The 20,983-nt window shown below is 42.2% G+C and overlaps 2 protein-coding genes across 13 annotated transcripts in view; both read right to left on the bottom strand.

Moving 5' to 3' along the window:
- Positions 1-20,983, bottom strand: part of Erich1 (glutamate-rich 1) — a gene marked incomplete at its 5' end in the record, with an annotated part of 52,793,804 nt that overhangs the window by 31,784,301 nt on the left and 20,988,520 nt on the right.
- Tenm3 (teneurin transmembrane protein 3) overlaps positions 1-20,983 on the bottom strand; it is a 612,494-nt gene that overhangs the window by 197,586 nt on the left and 393,925 nt on the right.

Here is a 20,983-nt window from a genome sequence, read left to right as displayed (position 1 = left end):
AGCAGCTGATCACCTCAGCCCTACTGTTGACCCCGCACCTTGCTTTAGACCAGTACTGCGGAACCTGGAAGAAGGGATGAGAAGAGCAGAGGGGCAGAGGGAGGACTGAGAACACCTGAGCTGCCACTGCACCTTCTTCCTGAGGTGTGTGAGTCTCTGGAACATTCTTAATGTACATGGAAGAGACCAGGGTAATGCCTCAACTGTGCCAGAGGCCCTAGGCAATGTCTTGACACTTGATGTGGTCTATGTTCAAAGGGTAGACTATGAAGAATTCTGCCAGTTGTCGGAAATGTTTAAGGACTTAAGATTTGGAACATGAGAAGCAGACTATGAAAAAGGCAATGAGGGAGTTTGGCTGGGAGAAATGCAGCCATTGGAATTAAATCCCCATTGGATGGTTTATCAAGGGTACAATAAACAACTGTAGAGAGTACCTATCAGTGAGAAAACGGACCTAGGAAAATCACGCATACAGCAGCAGAATGAAAAAGAATGCTTCTCTAGGAAAGATTAGTCAAAGACAGACTGGGAAAGCGCAGTGTGCACCCAGTAGGAATCCCAGGAGGACAGAACAGACCTTGTTTTGGAATTCCACAGCCGGCTCTAAAGGTACAAATACCACACTTAAACCTGCAATGGTTCTACAGAACACAGACTCCTTCTTCTTCGCATTTCATGGTCATCTCTGTTTTTCTTATTTGTTATTAGAGAGCTGCACAGGGGGCTATATTTTATTTAGGATATAATGTCTCATGACTAGCATCAACTTTTTTGCCTGAGTATTCGGCTGCTGTGAGGAGACACCGTGGTCACAGCAACTCCTATACAAGAAAACATTTAATTGGGGCTGCCTTACGGTTTCAGAGGTTCAGTTTGTCATCATCCTGGTGGGAAGGAAGCATGGCGACACAGGCGGATGAGCTACTGGAGGAGTAGCTGACAGCTCTACGTCTGGATCAGCAAGCAGCAGGAAGAGAAGAGAGAGGCAGCGGGCCTGGCTTGGCCTTACAGTGCTCGCCGAGATACCAGGAGAGGCTTCAGTGACTAGAGAGGCTTTGGTGACCGAATTGAAAAGCTTATTCCAGATATTTAAAGTATTCGTCCTTATACTTTTGTTGCTGTAGAACCACTTTTGAACCCAAAACTGCATTAACCAGGGCTCCCTAGAGTAATAGAGATTATGGAATACATCTCTCTCTATAGATAGGGGCTTCCCAGTGAATCTCTCACAGGCTGTGGCCCAGTTAATCCAACAATGATGCCTATGAACGGAAGGTCTGAGAGACCACAAGGCCGATGTCTCAGCTGGCTGTCAGTACACACTGGACTCCTGAAGAAGTGGGCTTTATGCCAGAGAAGGAATGGACGTGTCAGCAAGGGTGAGTGCAAGCAGGCACAAGAGAAGGCCGATCCAGGCCCTTATTCACACAGACTACCACTAGAAGGAGTGGCCCAGATTAAAGGTGGACCTTCCCACCTCAAAGTTCCGGACAAGAAGTAGGATTTCCCACTTTAAAGGATTTAACAAAGAAGAAAGATCCCTCACAAGTGTGCTTGGCATGTGGGTTTTAGTTAATTCCATGTGGTCAAGTTGACAACCTAGAAGAGACATCAAAAATCCACCTTTGATCAACTAGACAAACAATCATATCTCTTTAGGTCAGGCTTAATTCTCAAATGAAAACAATAACCAGGTCACGATGACATCCGGTGTGATCTAACTATCCCATGCACAAACGTGAACACATTGTACATTTCACAAGGTCACCAAAGAGGATATGGCAGTGCTGCAGACGTAACTGACAGTCAGTCCTTATAATCCTTTTAAACAAGGCCACTCCTGGCGGCTAAGCATTCAGACACATGAGCTGTAGGGACCGTTCTTATTTAAACCACTGCATTCTCTTTGATGATTCTTACTCTGGCCCCTGTGACTGGAGCTCACACACAGCTCATCTGTTAGTGCCCTGAGAGTTCAGTGTGTGGAGAGAAGTGTGAGTATTTGTCTTGCTGGCTAAAGTAATTCATCTGGCCATGTAATTATCACCAGCAATGCCACAGACATATTATCCTCTATAGAATTAACAGTTGGGCTTAATTATTTCTAATAGGAACACGCATGAATTTTTTTTTTTTACTGTAAGTGAGTATAAACAAATAACCTTTAAAAGCCTCCGTGTTTGTTTTTGGGATATTGGTGTACTCATCAAAATAACATTTTACCTGAGAATAAGTGGAAACAGGAAAAAAAAAGCTGTCTCAATTTTGACAATGAAGAATTGTTGGCACATAATCAATAAGCACTGTTCTCTCTCCTTATTACCTAATGAGCATTTGATTTTAGTGCAATTAACTTTTATTGACTTTAAGTGGAGTATACAGTATGATATAAATAAAACACATTTGCAATATGGGTCAAGACAGACTGGAAGGCAACTGAAAGCTGCATCATTATGTGACTTAGGAGAAATGAAAGCAAATCAAATATTCCCAGCGGTGCAGAATTCACGATGCCTTTCAGTGAACACACCCTTTATCAAAGAGAATGTCTGCTACAGCAGGAAAGTACTAGGAAACGATACAGGAGAAATGGGAGAATATTTGCTCCTGCTAAATGTAATTCTGTGTAAATAAATTAACTTTTAGGTCTCAGTTTTTTTTTTTTAATTGAGGGTAGAGTGAGGACCAAGAAACTGTCTTAAGCTGAAGTCTGAAGATTCTCAGTTTAAAAAATCTCTCTATTTTAATAAGCATTGGAAAATACAACCTTGAAACGTGCTAGTTCATCTTATGTTAAAACTGAAGCAAACAAAAGAGCTCCATCCGATTACCTTCAGTCATAAATATAAAACATTTCAGACATGCAATAAAAAAATCACTTTATTTTGAATGGGGATGTTATGAAAATCCACCATAATACGTTGTAAAAAGACTATTTTCTGTGACAAGTATTAAAAATGATATCTTCACTTTAAAAACAAACTCCATTAACATCGGCAGTAATCTAATATCGTCTTTACCTGTAGTAAAAATCACTTTGCATCAGGGTTCCATTCCGCTATGGTTGAGGCGTGTGATCTATCCCTCAGAAAGGCTCAGGTGGACTGCTGTGAGGAAGTGGGATCATGGGGGCACCCACTAAGGAGTTCAATCCTCTGGGGAGGTGAGGCAGTGCTGGAAGAAGTGGGTCTCTGGGCATGACTGTGAAGAACATGTGTTGTCATGGGATCTCTATCCCCTCTCCTTGTCTCTGCTATTCCTGGATGGCCTAATGTGAACCACATCCTTCCACCAGGAGGCTTCTGCCTTGCCACAGGCCTAAGAGGAACAGAGCCAGCAGAATAAGACCTTCAGAAGCAGTGGATCAAAAAGAATCTGTCCTTCCTTCAGTCATTTGCTCCCGTATGCTATCGCGTCACCTACGTGGAACTAATACCAACTAATACCAAAAGCTAGGGTGTTCTTCAAGCTGAACAGAGAAGTTGATCTGGGGCAGGACACTGGTAGAGCACCTAGCATACACCCTGGTTCAGTCTCAGGCCTGGGGGAGCGAGAGAGAATGTATTTAATAGACTGTTGGTCCATTACGGCTTCTTTATTGGAGACTTTACCGGACTGTTATTTCCTAGATGTTTCTGCAACCACGGGGTGGGTTAGCGATTAGAAAGCAAGCTCACAAATAGCTGACCTGAAACTGTTTTCTAAAATATCCAAGTTTGACACTGAACTTTTTCCCCCTAGAATTTTGATGGGGGAAGGCAGCTGGGGTCATAATGCCTGTTAATGGCCTGAAACTGAGTTGAATGTTCTGTTTAAGGATTCCCTCCAATTATATCACGGCTTTAGGCAGGAATGCTATGCTACCACCAACGTTAAGTATTGCATAGACGAAATGCTCTTCCACAGAGCGAGTAAATCTTTTCTGTTCGAGGCATACGCACTGTGGTGAACCACTCCAAGGATGCCATGGGACGGTGTTCTTTGATTTAAGAATAAACAGTCACAGTGGAAGTTTTCATGTGTACCCTTCTCTGACGCTGACATCTTGGGGGTTAATATTTTGCATGTGTGTGAAATACTATCCACCCCTGACATAGACTTTTCCTTACATTTTACTGGCTGACATCTAAGAAAGGCAGGGGGATAAGGTCAGAACACAAATGTAAGAGACAGGAAGGACCAATGGCGGATCACAGGTGAGACATGGGTGTATCAACTGAATGCACTGTAAAATGTGAAGAGGATGCCCAGTGGCTGGGCAGTTAGTAAGGTCCCATTGTACATTTTAAAGAAGTAATAGGTGCTGTTCGTGTCGCTGGGAGCTTGTGACTTTTGTTGGGATGCTCAATGACACCAAGGACCAGCCCACCAACACAGGGGATGGCAAGTGTCTGACCTAGTGTTTTACGGCTCCTCTGATCTTTTCTTCCATCAGTCCACAAGTAGGTTAGTATCAGTTTATTTAAAAAGTTTCCACAGGAGTAAAAGAACTATAGACATCAGTTCAGAAGTCCTGCGGTGTGAGCTCTCCCCCATCTGTAACTAAACACTGTGGATCAAGAGGCTTAGTTAAGAGTTTTTCATTTAAGCTCTGGAGGTTATAAGTCCAGACTAAGATGGTGAAGGGTTGGGTTCTGGTGATAACTCTCCAGGTTGAATGGCTGTCCTTCTCCATGGCTGAGTACGGGAATCTGGAAAGCTGTAAGCAGTGCCCTGGTGTCTCTTCCTATGATTGTGTCACCCCTATAGGTTCAGGGTCAGTCCCTTGTGACCTCCTTTATCCTTCACTACTTACTCAAGGGCCCTCTAAATGTCTCTCTAAATGTCATCACAATAGTGGGAGTTTCCGCTTACTAAATTTGGTCTACACAGACATTTGGTCTGTTACTAGCTGGGTTCACTCAAACTTAATAATCGGGTTAATCAATTTACTTTTTCAGATTTGTTAGCAAATCTGCAAAAATGAGGTAACTTACCCAGGAGATGAAAACACCAACACTTATACCTATAAGCTGTGAAGGGTTACTTTAATTTAAAGCCTTAATGGGGGGTGGGGTCATTTTTCATTTAGTTAAATTAGGTAATCAAAATATTTTCTTCTTCTTTTTTAACTAACAGAGATTTTAGGCTTATGCTGTTATGCTCGTAAAATAATTACTTTCTTAGCCAATGGTTGGTGGTGCATGCCTTTCATTCCAGTGCTTGGGAGGCAGAGGCAGGTCGATCTCTGTGAGTTCAAGTCCAGCTTGATCTACAGAGAAAGTTCCAGGACAGCCAGGGCTACCCAAAAATTCCTGCCTTAAAAGCCAAAAGAAAAAAGATAATTATTTTATCTATCAAAACCTTTATTAATATACTATTTTACTAGTAAATTTATAGAGCACACAAAGGCCTTCTTACAATGTCCTTTACATAGGTGTATTACCATATTAAAGAGGGAAACAGTATGAGTTACTACTGAAAAGACTACCCTACACTCAGGGTACCCTGACTAAACCTTGCTCCAAACTCAAGTCTTTTAAATATTTGAATTGGTATTATTTGCATTCATAAATTTATATTTTCGGACGCAAAACATTTGCAAATATAAAGATGAATGAAGCCACACCACGTTTTATGGCATTTACTTCGAAAATCTGATTAAGATAGATGTCTTCAGCTCATAATTCTTCAATGTCACGTTGTCATAGTTCCCATCAGCGAGATGTTTTAAAGGCTTTCGATTAATATTGCATGCCAGAACTGAAATTACATCCTTTGCCGTTCAGTTCTTAATGGTGCAAGTGATATCTATCAAGTAGTGTTTTATGAAGCATGTGTGAGCTTTATTGCGTGGGCTGTTTTCACAAATCTTTTTCAAGTTTTTTTTTCCCCTTCAGAAAGATGGCTCGGGGATCCGACAACAACTATACCTCTTTGTTGACAATCGAGAGTTTTAAAATAAAGTGAAACAGGCACTGTATCGATAAAACATTTCTACTTGGGCCTGTCATGCTTCCATTTGAACATGATTTCTGCACAGCTAATCATGAATACCTGCTTTAATCTAGTCATTTAGAACAGTCATACAATCACGTGCCCACAACGCCTTCACCATCAAACGTACCCACCACTTGGCAAGCGTGGAGGGTTACATCTGAATCCGATATGTATATTAATTCTGAATAATGACTGGGCATGTTCTGCCAAAGTATATGTTTTGATTTTAAACTATAACTTAGGAAGAAGCTGGTATTATCAATAATCCCAGTAATTATGAGACTCAAACACCTCATTTTCAAGTATCTGGGATGCAGAATCTCCATACCACACTCATACCATTACTCTGCAATCATGCTCTTAGTATACAATCATTAATTAGCAGTTATGTGGGGAAGGGAGACAATTCGATTTGGCTTTTTTCCCTTTATTTTGAGCATAAACCAATTTATCTAGGTCGGGGCTGTCTCCCTAATGCGCCTTGCTTGTCTGGTTCTGGTTCCTTTCAACTAATACTAACACAAGGGGACACAGTGTGACTGCCGAGGTCTTCTTTTTCAGTTTAAAAAAAAAAAGAGGAATCCCGCAATTCTACAGGATGCTAATAAAACACACATTTTAAAGCTTTGGTGGCTAGCTCTAGTCTGCAATGTGTCATGGTGGATTGATTTGCAGTTTATCAAATTTAAATCTAGTCAAGACAATACTAGTGATCAAAAATGGTTATAAAGGAGGACGGCAAGGCTCTCATTCTGGGACGCCTCCCTTGGTCCTCTTCTCCTCAGCCGAGGCAAGATAAACCTGGCTACATCCCTCCCCAGCTAGCCAGGGTCTTTGGGGATCTTGCAGAAATGTGACTTTTGCCAGCTATGTGCCTAATATAAAGGGGAATAAAAATATTAACGTTAAGATTGACATTCGCACCCAGCCTTACCCTGTGCGCTCATCTCGCTTGGATAAATGTACATTTAAAATTAGAGGCTACTTATCTGGTTCTAGACATGACAGAACAGTGCACGTGGAAAAGGTTCTGCAGATTCTATCCCCAAGGAACTCGGGGGCCACTCTCATTCCTTCTTTAGGGGAGAGCCATCTCTCCCTCGGTGTTTACTTAAATCCTTCCGGCTGTATGTGGTTTACTGTAGCAATGGCAATAGTCCACTTTAAAAACATTCTCTCCATTAGCTAGAATCGATTTTTTTAGAGCATCCCAACACATCCATATCCAATATGTAACAATTCCTTTAACCCCTGATATTCAAAAGTACCGTGTGTTTAAAAGACAGCCATCCTGACTCATAAACGGAGGGACGTATATACTCTTCCTCACTTTGTCTTCGTGTTTGGTGTTTCCTCATTATAAGCAAATCGATTGCTTAGTAACAAGAAGGGACTAAGTAAAATTCTAGGCTCCAAGTAGCTGTAGAGACCTTTAGGGCACAGTCAGAGGGAGGAAATGCCACAGGAGAAACGGCACTCAAGCTGAGTGTGTAAAGAGCCCAGAGTACATTTTCACAACGAATCTCGCCGCCACCCACACTCGCCGCCACCCACACTGCTGCAATTCATTTCTGTTTTACGGAGAACACGGCATCTGGCAATGGTCACACACAGCACCATGCCATAGCTCGCTAGAACAGTCCGTGTTATCGTTTTTGTTCTGGAGCAGAGGACTGAGGAAGTGAAGGAGACACGCGTGTCAGACAGGCTGGTAGAAACTGGATTTTAAGTTGAAGAACAGCGCTAGTTAGCTGTGAGCTCAGAGTGGCCTTCACAAACCTCCTGAAAGGACACAAACTCCCTTCTGGAACAGGGAAGCCCAAGGATGTGCTTCCAAACAGTGATTCGGGAACTCTTCTAGAATTTTATGAAGAGAGGAAGACTTTTAATATGTGGGTAATGTCTTATCTTGTCTAAATTTTTTTCTGAAGGTAGCACATCTTTTTTTTAAGAAACAAAACAAAATTACTAAGAAAGAAAGAAAGAAAGAGAGGAAGGAAGGAAGGAAGAAAACCCTCTAAAAAGTACTGATTAATAAGAGGAGGCTCCACCCGGCAGTGGCGGTCCACACCTTTAATCTCAGCACTTGGGAGGCAGTGGCAGGCAGATCTCTAAGTTTGAAGCCAGGCTGGTCTACAGAGCGAGTTCCAGGACAGCCAGGGCTACACAAGAAACCCTGCCTCAAAATAAATAAAAAATAAAAAATAAATAAATACATTAAAAATAAAAATTAAAAACAGGAGGCTCCTGGGTGCCCTACTTGTCCTCACTGTCACAGTGGGGCTGGCAGGTTATTTTAGAAAATCAGAGTGATTGAACAGTAGATGCTATTAGGGGTTGCGCTTATGGAATTAAGCAGTACTGCGCCACAAGAACCTATCTTTGGTCACGCCCACTATTTACTAGCAAATATGCAAGACAACATTATTAAATATTAATGGCTTTTCCCCTTTACAGGCAACTGTTAACTCTTTAAATCCCCCGGTGACCAACTGGCTGCCCTGACTCTATTTTAGTAAGGAGCTCAAAATAGTCATGTGATTTCATGTATTATATTCGAAATGGTATCTGTTTCTTTGGGTAATTTAAATGTGTTAACCTTATGCACATTGTAAAAATAGAGAATTAGTACTGATTAAAAGGATAATTTATATTAACATGTTTAGCCATGTGCTTCTGAATGTCAAAGCAATTTAGAGGAAGCACACCTTAAATATACAATTTGACTTTAAAATATTCACCAAAATGAAGTGACAGACAAATGCAATTAAATGATTATTCCGGCAAGAGAGAAGGTATTATAAGAGAGAATACTAATTAATTTTCAAACAAAGGATTTTGCAAAACCCGTTCCACGAGACACATTATTACACATATAAGAAGCGGGAAGTGACTTCGGGGGCATTCTTTACATTCGAACTGTACCACAGGTGATTAGCAATCAAAGCTGACTCATCAGATTTAGCAGTAAATATTGCCCCCAGCCCTGAGCGACATCAGACAAGTTCCTCCAAGGGCTAGATGCCTGTCATGCCTTCATTCACGCTTGTTGCTCACAAAGATTAGCATCATGAAAACACTTTCTGATTTCAAGTCTGAAATATGAGGATTTACAACTCGAGAGAGCCTAATGGAGCTGTCACACAGAGAAGTCACCCCCCCACCCCCCCACCCCCACCCCCACCCCCGGTGAAGTGGTCCTGTCACCATCTAGTTTCCATCTTAAGGGAGGAAGACAAAATCTTTGTAAAGAGCCCGAAAATGTGGTTGGTTAAAGAGATTCACTCTGGGAACTTTGAGAGGGCATCTCTTGAGAGATCGGCAGAGGTCAAAGATGACCCTCGGGAGCTGGCGGGAGCTGGCGGGGTTCACACACACCTTCCTTCCAGCACTTCAGCCCCCCATTAGTTCAGAGTATTGAAGAGTAGAACAAAAGATGGGAGCCAGGCTTCCAAAATAGCACTACAGCTCATGATTAACAGTGTCAAAGAAAGAAACGACAGCTACCAAAGGAGAACCTTTGTCTCCACTTACTTTAATTAAACTCCCTGGGCTAAGGGGAGGATTCGAACTTCTTTCTAGATATAAAAGGAAAGCCTGATTAAGATTTAATTTCTGTCCAAGGCACGTCCTGAAGCACAGTTATGTCCTACATCCGGCCGAGGCAGCAGCAGCCCCCACGACAAACCTGAACGTCATGTAATGTGCGGAAAATAACCAAGATGCAACTGATCCCCTTCACACAGGTAAATTAGTTTCCCGTGAATCCCTCTCTCTGGTAGCGGGCACCCATCCACTAAACCTAAAATGAGAACTAACACAAAATTAGAATGGTTTGAATGTTTCAATTAATTGCGCTTTTCTCATACCAGAGGCACCATAATAACCTTGCTTTAAGATAAGCTAGCGTGACTTTCAAAGTTTTGTGGGAAGTATGACTTCTGAAAATTAATCTAGCTATCCATAGGAGAAGGGAAAACGGAAACTCTCAACCCACAGACGCAACTTTAAAAAAAAGAAAAAAAGGTCCAGTGTAGCCAACGCAACGTTGTTATTCTAACTGTTACAGTGTCAGAAAGGAAAACCATTTCTTGTCCTCTAAATCTAAATTATCAATCTGTGCCAAACTAAATTCATCATTTTCCCACACACTCTGTCCAACACATCCCTCCTTTCTCGGTTTAATCATATGTCCCCTGAAATCACCACATAGTGACAGAAAGCTTGGTGGCAGTTTTGACTTACTCCCTATGCTCCCTTAGAGTTAATCGTGCCTGGTGCTTAGTTTATCCAAAGTGTTCTACGGCCACATCTGTTCCGTATTGTCACTGCGTAACCTGCCTCCACCCAGGTATCTTTCTCTCATCCTATTCCTTTACCAAATAAAGTGACAATCCCCGGCTGCTGAGTAGGTGCGAGCTGGGAGGAAAAAGGCTGACAGCATCTGCGACTCCATTCACTCTATTCTGCCGATTATCAATCGATACTTCCTTTTTCTAATTGTATTCTCCAGAGTTTCATCAATGGCTCGCTTCTGCTAACCCGCCGTGCAAATTTTATTCATGAAATAATGCTATAGCATCGCGGGATATGAAAGAGGGAAGGCCGATTTAGCCTAGCAGAGCCCATCTGACTGAGGATATAGACCTTACAGGCTTGAAGCAGCTACAATACAAATCTATGATTCTAGCGACTGCAGAAAAGTATTCGAAAAGGATAATCAGGAAAGGTTATCTTGTATTTGGAATTAGTTTGTAGGGCTGGAAGTGCAGGCTGCAATTTATCTGGGCTTTAGAGAGAGAAACAAAGGGTCATTATTAACAGCGATGCATTATTTCATTGGTGACCATAAAAAGGTGGTGTGGCTCAGTTCTGGCAAAACTTCGGAAGGCAGCTCTAAGTGCGGGATTCTGGATGGACAGACATGAGTGCGGGTGATGATTTAGACTCCAAGAGGAAGAACGTTCTCTTGAGTTGAGGGTCCTCAAAAAGGTTAACTTCGAGCAGAGAAGTCAGAGGGAAATGGACCTGAGTGTTCTTCCGGGGTATACAGGTCACCGTCGGCAGCAATCTGGCTATGAACGGTCAGCCTTCCTTTTAAGCATCGGAGCCAAGAGACCTCACTGGGCAATGGTTTATTCACAAATATTTACCAGCACCTTCCACAGCACAGGGATACACTAGTTAAGAACAAACACACACATAAAAAAATGTGCCCTTGCCCGGCTTACGTGCCTGTGAGCAAGCAGGGGGGGGAGGTGATAAACGGAATACATAATGACATAATAACACGGAATGAGGCAGTGACAGGGTGTGCGATGCTGGTAACATACAAAGCAGAGATGGGGTTCAGAACTGCTGGGAGGAAGAGCCATTGGAAGTTGGTCATGGAAACAGGGCGAATTGGGAGGATGATATTTGAACAAAGACGTGGAGAGAAAATAAGTAGGTTTTGGAAAATAAGTAGGGTTTGGATGTGGTGAGAATAGTTTAGAGATGATTATCTGGTCTACTGTCAATGGGAACAATATCAGGGAATTCTGAGCGGAGGATCACAAATGTTACTGAAACTGGGTAAAATGAGTTCTATTATTGGTGTGTTTGATAGTCATAGCTATTAATGTTAATCTGTCCCCTATATTTATGCATGTTTCTCTTGAGTTAAATGAATTTTCAGTATTTTAAGTGAGTAGATCCACTGGCTTCTTGACGATCCCAATGGAGTTTCTAAATTAAACTGGTGCTCAGCACACAATGAAGGGCAGGGAAATGAAAACCTACAGCAATCAAGGAAGGGATGACCAGGGTATGTTCCAAATTATCTGCCTCCTTTTAAAACTATTTTAAATCACAAAAACTCATCTTTTCAATCCCTGTTTGTAACTACCCTATCACTCTGGAAATCTACACGGGACCATGACATCATTTCTGTTAAGTTTTGTCACTGGATGCCCCGTCCCCACACCTCCTTCTTCACACCGAAATGTTTGCGCTGCCTTCGGTAGGCGAGCACAACATCTTTACCTGTACCACTCCACAGCCCTGACTGAAGACTTAGTCCATGTGCCGCTCCGTGGCCAGGTCTTTTCATTCTGATTCCTTACTTAAGGTGTTGTCCATGAAGAAGCAGAACGGGAGAGAATCCCAGGAGGAGGACACTCCTTGCTGATGGGGGAAAGAACTTGATTGCTTGCGACCATGCTCATGGCGTATGGCAGGATGGAGGGAAAACAAGTTAACACCCCAAACTCTCCTGTCTGAACACAAACCTGAACGTACTCCATTTAAAGACAGATTTCGCTTGACACAGCGAAGGCTTTACCGTTATCAGTGAGAATAATGGGCAGAAGCCTAAGCTTCCCCCATACAGGTTCGCCCTATGACAATGAGGGAACATGGAGAAAGGCTCTTTGGACTTAGTTATTTACTCTTTTAACTCACTCCTACTCACGGTCAGGAGTAAGACGCAGAAATCCCATCTTTTTCTCCTTTGTAATACACTGCCTCTACTGAAAAGGACTTCTTCTAAGCCACTCAAAATTAACTTATTTTGATTTCCCAGAATATTGAAGTATGGTATTGAGTAGCACTTCCTAGGACATTTAGAATAAATGGACATGTTTCTCTTTATATTCAAGCACTAAAATTAGAGGCTGGAAGATAAAAAGCAGTGTAAACAGACAGCGAGATTTTGGTCTTTCTTGGAGCTACTAGCACTGGGTGCTAAGGTTCATGTATGTTTAGAACCAGGGGGCTGCAAACTAGTGTGGCTGGGACCTGTCTGTGTGGCTGCTCTTCCAAAGCAATAGAGTCCCGTCCGTCTGTTCCCTCCCAAGTTGACTACTTTTGTGCTACAACAGAGTCCCGGTGCTTGCCACTCTGACTCCCTAAAAAACCGGAAATCGTTGAGAAAAAGTTTGCCAATGATTGCTTTTCCAAATGAAAACTTGACGGAATTATAGATTCACATGATGTTTTAGGAAATAACAGATTTCTGTACTCCTTAGCAGTTTTACTCAATAGTTAACATCCAGCAAACTACCACGAAAACACCTATGGAGTCCATTGATTTTAATCAAATTTCCAGTATACATGCATGCATGGGAAGGAATATGTTTATGTTGGCCAGTTTTAAATAAAAATATATTAATTGCTCCTGTTATAACAAGGGCCTTTTTCTCATTTTTTAATACAGCAAATCTGGTAATAAAGTAAAGTACTTAAAGGTCATGTTAATCTCAAGTGTAGCAAAGTTTAGCAAAGTGGAGCAAAAGTTAGGGACAGAGATGTAACAAGGGTAAAGTCATTCGGATTTATGAATGCACTGTGAAGAACATTATATCTATCATCTATCTATCTACTACCTACTATCTTCTATCTATCTATCTATCTATCTATCTATCTATCTATCTATCTATCTATCTATCTACCTATCTAATATTCTATCCATTCAACAATCTATCCAACTATCTGTATCTCTCTCTCTCCCCTCAATGCACAGACAAGACACACACACACACACACACACACACACACGACTTTCAACCTCAGATACATGTAAAGGATCTTTTGGAATACAGATTGTTGAGGACCTTACCTTCTAACCAGCCAGTGCTGTAGAGGGCAGATATGAAAGGAAGTGGAGGTGGGGGAGAGTAAAAGGCAACAGATATGTAATCAATTTTAGGTTTGCTGAGGGATGATCTGTTTCTATCATTTGAAATTGCCAGAAAGGCAAAATAATAGATATTTTGTGGGTTTTCACTCGAAGCACAGAACACATCCGTCGCTCTAAATGGTTTAATGAAATGCCTTAACACTTTAAATAATTCTTTGTATAGGGGCTCTGGAGAAATCATTTGCTTAAAGAGGCTTCCCTCATTTCCAAAGCAGGGAGCTTAAAAAAAGTGCTTAGATACAGTTTAGGAGAGATGGTAATAAATACATGCATGAGGTAATGCATTGCTAATGACAACCGTCCATAAGGAAGCCTTTCCTACGAGCGTCCCTTCTGGACGGTAGTGAGGAATAAATTAATGAATAAATAAATAATAAATAATAAAGCCGTGGGAAATTGCAATTCTGATAGGGGCAGGAGCCTCTGTATTAGGAGGATGGATAATATGAACAGTCAGTTCAAAAGATTGAAAGACAGACCTGTAAAGGACAGAAATCCCCACCTTCCCATAACTAAATTGAATTCCAGGCTCATTTTAGCGAGAAATTATGGGGCTCTGGATAAACTGCAAGAAAGCATTTCCAACTACAAGATATCATATTTAGCAACTAAGTCTCTTCTTTTCCTTAATCAAAATACTTCTCCATATTTGAAGCAGAAAGAAACATTTTTGAGTTAGATTCCCTCTGAGCAAGATTTATTTTAGTTTTCCCACCATTTCATTGTGGTTAATCTATTTATTTTCATCCTTGAATAAAACTGACTTTCTGTCTAAAAAAAAAAAAAGAGCAATGATAAACAATAAGAAACAGAAGAATTTCTGCGGAAGGGCAATCATTTCAATAATGCGTGAGATTTGAGTCTCTAGCGTCTTCTCTAATAAATAAAGCATTGGGGAATGCAGGGTAACTTGAAGTGAACTATAAATAAGCTTTCCTTTTAATATTAAATTATACAAAATTCATTTGATATAAAACTTAAGGTCTCCCCCTGCTTCCCAGTGTCTACCTGGTATAGTACCCATCTTTAAATCCTTGGGGGAAAAATATTTAAGTTTTCTCATGTACTGCTCTAAAGTCAGATGATTTTGATGCGCTTACAATGCAGAAAGCCAGACTAAAACCCAAGAATATGATATATTTTCAACAGTTGTTTTCTCTCTCATTATAGACGCGCTTCTTTTAAACAGCTGTGATGGCCCCACGTAGAATCTCATCAGTATGCTTGTGTGACGTCCCCTGAAAACGTGATTGAGGAATTTGACTTTTCCATCGAAAGCTTGTTTAATGTTTACATTGAGGAATGAATGAGAAATTGCAATAGCCAGTTTATAGTAATTTGGTTTAAAGATGGCTGGCGAGATGGCTCAGTGGGTAAAGTGCTTGCCTTGCACGTGTGCAGACATGAGTTCGGATCTCAGAGGCCATGAAAAGCTGAATGCAGTGGTGCACACAGCTATAATCTCCACACTCTCCTGGAGAGATGGCGGGTGGGAAAACGCTCGACTCTTGTGAGCCAGCTGGTCTACTGCATACAAGACGATGGGCCCTTTCATAAACATGGCAGAAACTGTCCTCTGACACACACACACACACACACACACACACACACACACACACACCTGCATTCACACACAAAAATGCACACACATCCTTTACACATATGTACGAAGACAAACCTGAAATTTATTTCAGGGAAATATATTTAATAAATACTTCTATCAGAAATATCAAAATATCCTTTAAGTTTTTAATGTGTATGACTGTTCTACCTGCACGTCTATGTACCAGGTGTGTGCTTGGTGCCCATGGAGGTCAGACAAGGGCACTGGATCTTCTAGAACTGGGGTGCCAGGTGGTTTTGAGACAGCACGTGGGCACTGGGACTGAATGTGGATCTCCTTCAAGAGCAGCAAGTACTCTTATCGCTGAGCCATCTCGCTAGCCTGCTCTGAGTATTTTCCGTAAAAGTACCTAGATGCATGTGATTGGCTACATTCCGGCAGGTTATCATTACATACACAAACCCCACTCATACTCCAAAGACACTGAAAAATAGAAAATGAGCGATGGTGTATTTGGAGTCAGGTAGAGTTGGCTTTGACGCTGAGTGTCCTATTGTAGGAAATGGGTACTAACAGCCATCCCCTCCAGCATTTTGAGGAGTGTTAAAATTTTACCCAATAGCAACTGATCAATAAACAAGGTGGTCCGCTTGCTAGTTCATACGTAGGGAATCACAGAAGCCATGCCCTGAGAGAGAGAGATGGTCTATGACATCATCATGGCTCCCTCACCGTTCCGCATTACATGTCTGTCAGCTGCTATCACTGTCCATTTATTTATTTATATTTTATTATGGTGTGCCATATGTGTGCTGCCACATGAGTGTGATGCCCACAGAAGCCAGAAGAGGGCATCAGGCCTCCTGGAACAGAGTTCACATGTAGCTGCAAGTCACTCAGTGTGAAGGTGGGACCCGAACCCCATCTGCACCAGAGCAGCAAGTACCCTTAATGACTAAGCCATCTCTGCAGACCCAGGTTTCATTCACTAAGTGGGCACTTTCTGTTTCCCTCTCCTAGCAAATTCCTAAAAATGGGTCAAAATCCTGCATCTAGTGACTGCTGACCTTGAGTGGGTATCTGCACACAAGCCTCTCTATGACGTCAAGGAACCACTTCCGCTGTTCTTCAAAGCTACCAGAAGAACTTTCTTAACTTGCATGTCTTGGCTTCTTCTTTCTTTCTCCTTCTAGGTAGAGCTGACTGACATATCAGTTTGGTACAATTTAGGAAGAGTCACAAGCGACTACTAATAGGTACACTCATCTGCAAATGAGTGGGCTTCTCAACACAGACTGTGTCATCGAGGACAGCTCTATCATGGAATCAATCTTAGATGTGTCACTTTTGAAGGCACCACTAATTAATTTAGACCTGGAGAGAGGCCACCATGAAGCCACTCTAACAAGCGATGCAACACACTAAAATACCGTACTGCTGTCTTTGGCATTTAGATATGTTCCTCCAGATTGATGGCTATTATGCGTGCCTGAAACGACCAATTGACAGACAAGTAACTGGCTTACAATGGTGTTCTCATTTTAAGCCACGTCTCTGGATTGGGGCTGTTTATGAAATATACTGTTGCATGCAAATCTGTCACTCACTCCATCCAAAGCCTTGTTTTTCTAAAAGGCGTCTTAATATCCCTAACTGCTGTGTTCCAGAATGGCCTTTCCTTTCCCAGCCATTTATAATTATGTAGCATTGTTTCAAAATTCCCAGTCTTACGTGTTTGTAACACACACTAGAAAATGTATACGTTCCTTAAACAGCAACTGCAGTGGTGTTTCACAGAATTACTTTTCAATAGGAGTTTGAACCGTCTGACACATTCTCAAAATATATTAGTAGGAAAACGTAAGTCAGAGGAGTAAAACTTTCATTGGCTGGCATGTAAGAGAAAACTTAAAGGAAGATACAAAGAAAAGAAAACCACCTATAGACTTTTTAAATCTAAGTATTCTTGGGATAACAACCCCCCCCTTTTCTTTTTTGCATTTCTAAGAAGTACAGAAAGCAACCTCGGTGGAGGGAAGTATTTCCCTAGTTACTATTGCTCTTCCTCGATTGTGATTGGAGCTGTTTGCATGAAAAGGGCCTGAGGTTGTCGTCCCCCTCCCAAAGGAATCTTGACATTTGTGATTACCAGGTGTGCCATATTTCACGCTGGAGTGTAATTATGCCTCACAGCAATGCATGCTCATCATGACCCATGAACAGCCCAAAGCGTCATTGACACTACAGCCCCAGCCATTCAGAGCCACTGCTCAGTCTGAAGCCCAGCTCAGTCACCTCCTAGCTGACCAATCGTTTTACAAAAGGAAATGGCGTAAGTCTTAATGCATCACATCCACAGAAGTGAAAGTGACAGAGTAAACAGTACTTGGGATTCCATATGCAGCTTTCTTCACTGTCCCCCTCAATTCTGACACTTTTCCTCTCAAGTCTTGCCTATTGTGGTACATGACATCTCTTGCCAATCAATACTGCGTGAGGAAAAAAAACTAGAATAGCCTTTGATTTGTCCTTCTCCATAACCCTTAGCAGGACAAATATAATCAGTAACCTCGGCCTATCTATTCTGTCCTAAGAAACAGCTCTTCTGCCAGCGCCTCTTGACCTCAACCTTCACTGTCCTAGAGCCAGGACAGCCATCCAACGCCAAACCACGGCAACTACTCATCCCACTGTCCAAACGAAATGCCCACAGGCCACGGCTATAGTGTTAGCTCTTCTAGTAGCCAAAGTAAAATAAAAGGTGAAGTTTAACAATACACGGGACACGACTATACACACAGCCAATGGTTACTGTTAGTTGTCGATCCAGAATTACATGCAGAGAGTCCTCTGGGCAAGCCTGCTGGGTATTCTTTGGATTACAGTAGTTGCTATAGGAAGACATATGCCAATTGTGGGTGGGACCACTCCTCCGGGCAGGGATTCTGTACTGCACAGACGAAGAGGGGAAACAGAACATTGGTATGCTCACACTACTGTTTCCTGATTGTGGGTGCTGTGAAACCAGCTCCCTCAAGACCCTGCCATTGTGCCTTTCCTGCCATGATGGGCTGTCATGGAGAACTGGGAACCAAAACAAATCCTTTCTCCCTTAAGTAGCTTCTGTCAAGATGTTTCAGTCACAGCAGCAAGAAAGTAACTAAGGCCTATACTTGTACGTCAGTAAAATTGGATCCATTCTTCAAATCTCATGTCACTGGAGAAGGATGCCCAAGTAGACGTGGATCTCTAGACTCCCCCTGCTTCCTGACTTCCTTACCAGCAGTCATAGCATTAATTTATCCACAACCACAAAGTCATGTTGCCTGTCTCTGTAGCAGCACAGAGATCTCACCCCCTTCACCTCTCCCCATTACTCAGTTTCCCCACGGTGATTTGCCACTGCATTTTTCTTCTGTGGTTTCTTCTATTTAATGTTTCTTTAGTCCTGAGAATCTCATACCCACAGTCATTGCCCATCCTTCCCCCTTAAGACTAGGAAATGACTTAAGCATCCCTCTTTTCTTAAATTTGAACCACTGAATTTTTTCTTCTTGTTTAGCTCTGGATTTCATGGTACACACTCACAGGTTTTCCCCTACATAGTCTTGTTGATACAGTGACTGGAATACAGTGCCTAGATCTTACGTGCTTTAGTAGGGGAGCTTCTGAACTGTGAATGCCTGATGACTCTCCAAAACGAGACACTGAACATCCTCCTTACTAGAAAAGGGTCCTCTTGTAGGATTTCAGACAGCTCTGTTCCCCTTCCCACACCAGGGTGGACTCTCGCTGTAGTGTTTCAGTACATTATGTGTTTTGTGGATTTATGTGTATGTGCTTTAGAAAACATAGAACATGTATCATTTTATATCTGAGCCCTTTTGCATGGCATGCTTTGAGATATGCACAGTCCTGTGACTGGCTTGTCCCTTCTACTGTTCCACAGTATTCCCTCGCATGAATTCCTTGTACCTCTTCTGTTGACAGTTTCCAACTATAGATTAGATGTAAGGCTCCTATAAATATTTCTTAATTTTTTTATGTCTTCTAATAAAGAAAATGTATAAATGTTGAATCACAGGGTGTGTGTTTAACTTACAGACCACTGTTATGCTTTGCGTCTATAAGAAAGCATTTTGTTTTGGTGTTTAATTCTCCTCTCCACATATTCCTATGGTACGGAGTAACATAAGCTTCATTTCTTTGGTACATTTATAAGTGGGGAAAACTTCCATCACACCAAAGGAGAGCAGGGCCTTCGTTACACATAGAAGTAAATAAGAACCTATCGCTTTTTGCAGATAAGTTAAATTTCGAAGGAACTGAAATGCTACGGCCTATAGCCCAGGACACAGTACATCCTATACCTCCTGGCATGATATTTCGAATAAATTCCATCTTCTCTCTGAGGCTGGGCGTTGTGGCCCATGTCTATAATCCTAGCAACTTTCAAGGCTGAGGCAGAGTGACAGCTGTGAGTGCAGTGCTAGCCTGGTGGGTTGGGGCTGTGCTGTGTGACTGTGGTCCTTGTGTGACTGATTGGGTTCCTGTCTCCCCCTACACAACCCTACCCCTCCTCCCCCACATATCCTATTTGGTAAAACAGTTTTATACCCAGAACATGTTAATTGTGCAGACCCATTGGCAGGTACCACACAGATGCAATCTTTTTAAATTCGAAGTGACTGTTGGCAGACGGTGAACCAAGGCAGAGTGCCCCTGTTTAGCCAAAATTGAGAGCTGCTGAGAGAGCTGATGAGTTTGCCCATTTAACATGCTCTATTGTGGTCTGGAAGAAGAGGCCATGGGCACACTGTTGCCATGATAGCTTGGGATGGTGATTTGCTTGGAAGCAGTCGGTGTGTGACAGTTTGCTCTCAGCCATTCTTCCAGCCTGCATGCTGGTTTAGCTTTGTGTTCCCTGGGCTGGGGGCCTGCCAGGTTAAGGGCCTCATTCCATGGCTTCAAAACCAGTCATGAATCCAGCAACAATAAGGTAGGCCTCAGAGTAAATTAAGCTTTGATTGGGATATACAACTCATGGCAAATGCTCTTCCAGTCACATTACCAAAGCAGGTTTCAAACGGGTGGGTGGGGATCTATCTGATTTTCTCTATTTGTGCCCCCCACCCCCACAGGCACCAAATAGGCTACGTGCACAAACACCCCCAATTCAACAGCATATATGGTGAAGGCAAACTCCTAAGGGCTCAGGAAAGAAGCCTGGGGTGTCTTAGCAGCACGTGATTGGAGCAGAGGTTATGCTCGGAAGCATGATTAAATCTGTCTGGCCTTTTACCAAACGCCGCAGAAGCAAAACAGTCAAATGAGGAATGCTTTTACTAACAATGGTGGGTAACAGCAAACGAGTTCCCTTTGATCAGAGTGTTGGAACTAAGTAACAGAATCCACAGTGCACCAGTGAAAGCTGCAGTAATTAAGGGGCCCCTTCAAGTTAACTTCGACAGCTGGGCTGAAGTTGAAAACGGAGACAGAATTCAATCCTACTTGCTAATGCTTGTCTAACAGATGTGGAAATACCAAGTCTCTCCCCACCCTTCTTAAAGCACCTCAAGAATTTTTTCTAAAGCAGAGTATTCTAGATGCCCAACCTGTGTATATATGTGGACCAGAACTCTATTTTTCTTGATGTTTTATCTAATGGAGAGTCATCTGGGTGTTGGGAAAGGCACTAAAAACACAGGGTCTGTGATCTGAATTAGTTTGAAGATGCACTGGTTGCTGATAACTGGTAG

The sequence above is a fragment of the Rattus norvegicus genome, chromosome 16, assembly GCF_021556685.1.
Source record: "Rattus norvegicus strain SHRSP/BbbUtx chromosome 16, alternate assembly SHRSP_T2T, whole genome shotgun sequence".
Taxonomy (NCBI): Eukaryota; Metazoa; Chordata; class Mammalia; order Rodentia; family Muridae; genus Rattus; species Rattus norvegicus.
This window is presented reverse-complemented; position numbering and strand designations above follow the sequence as displayed.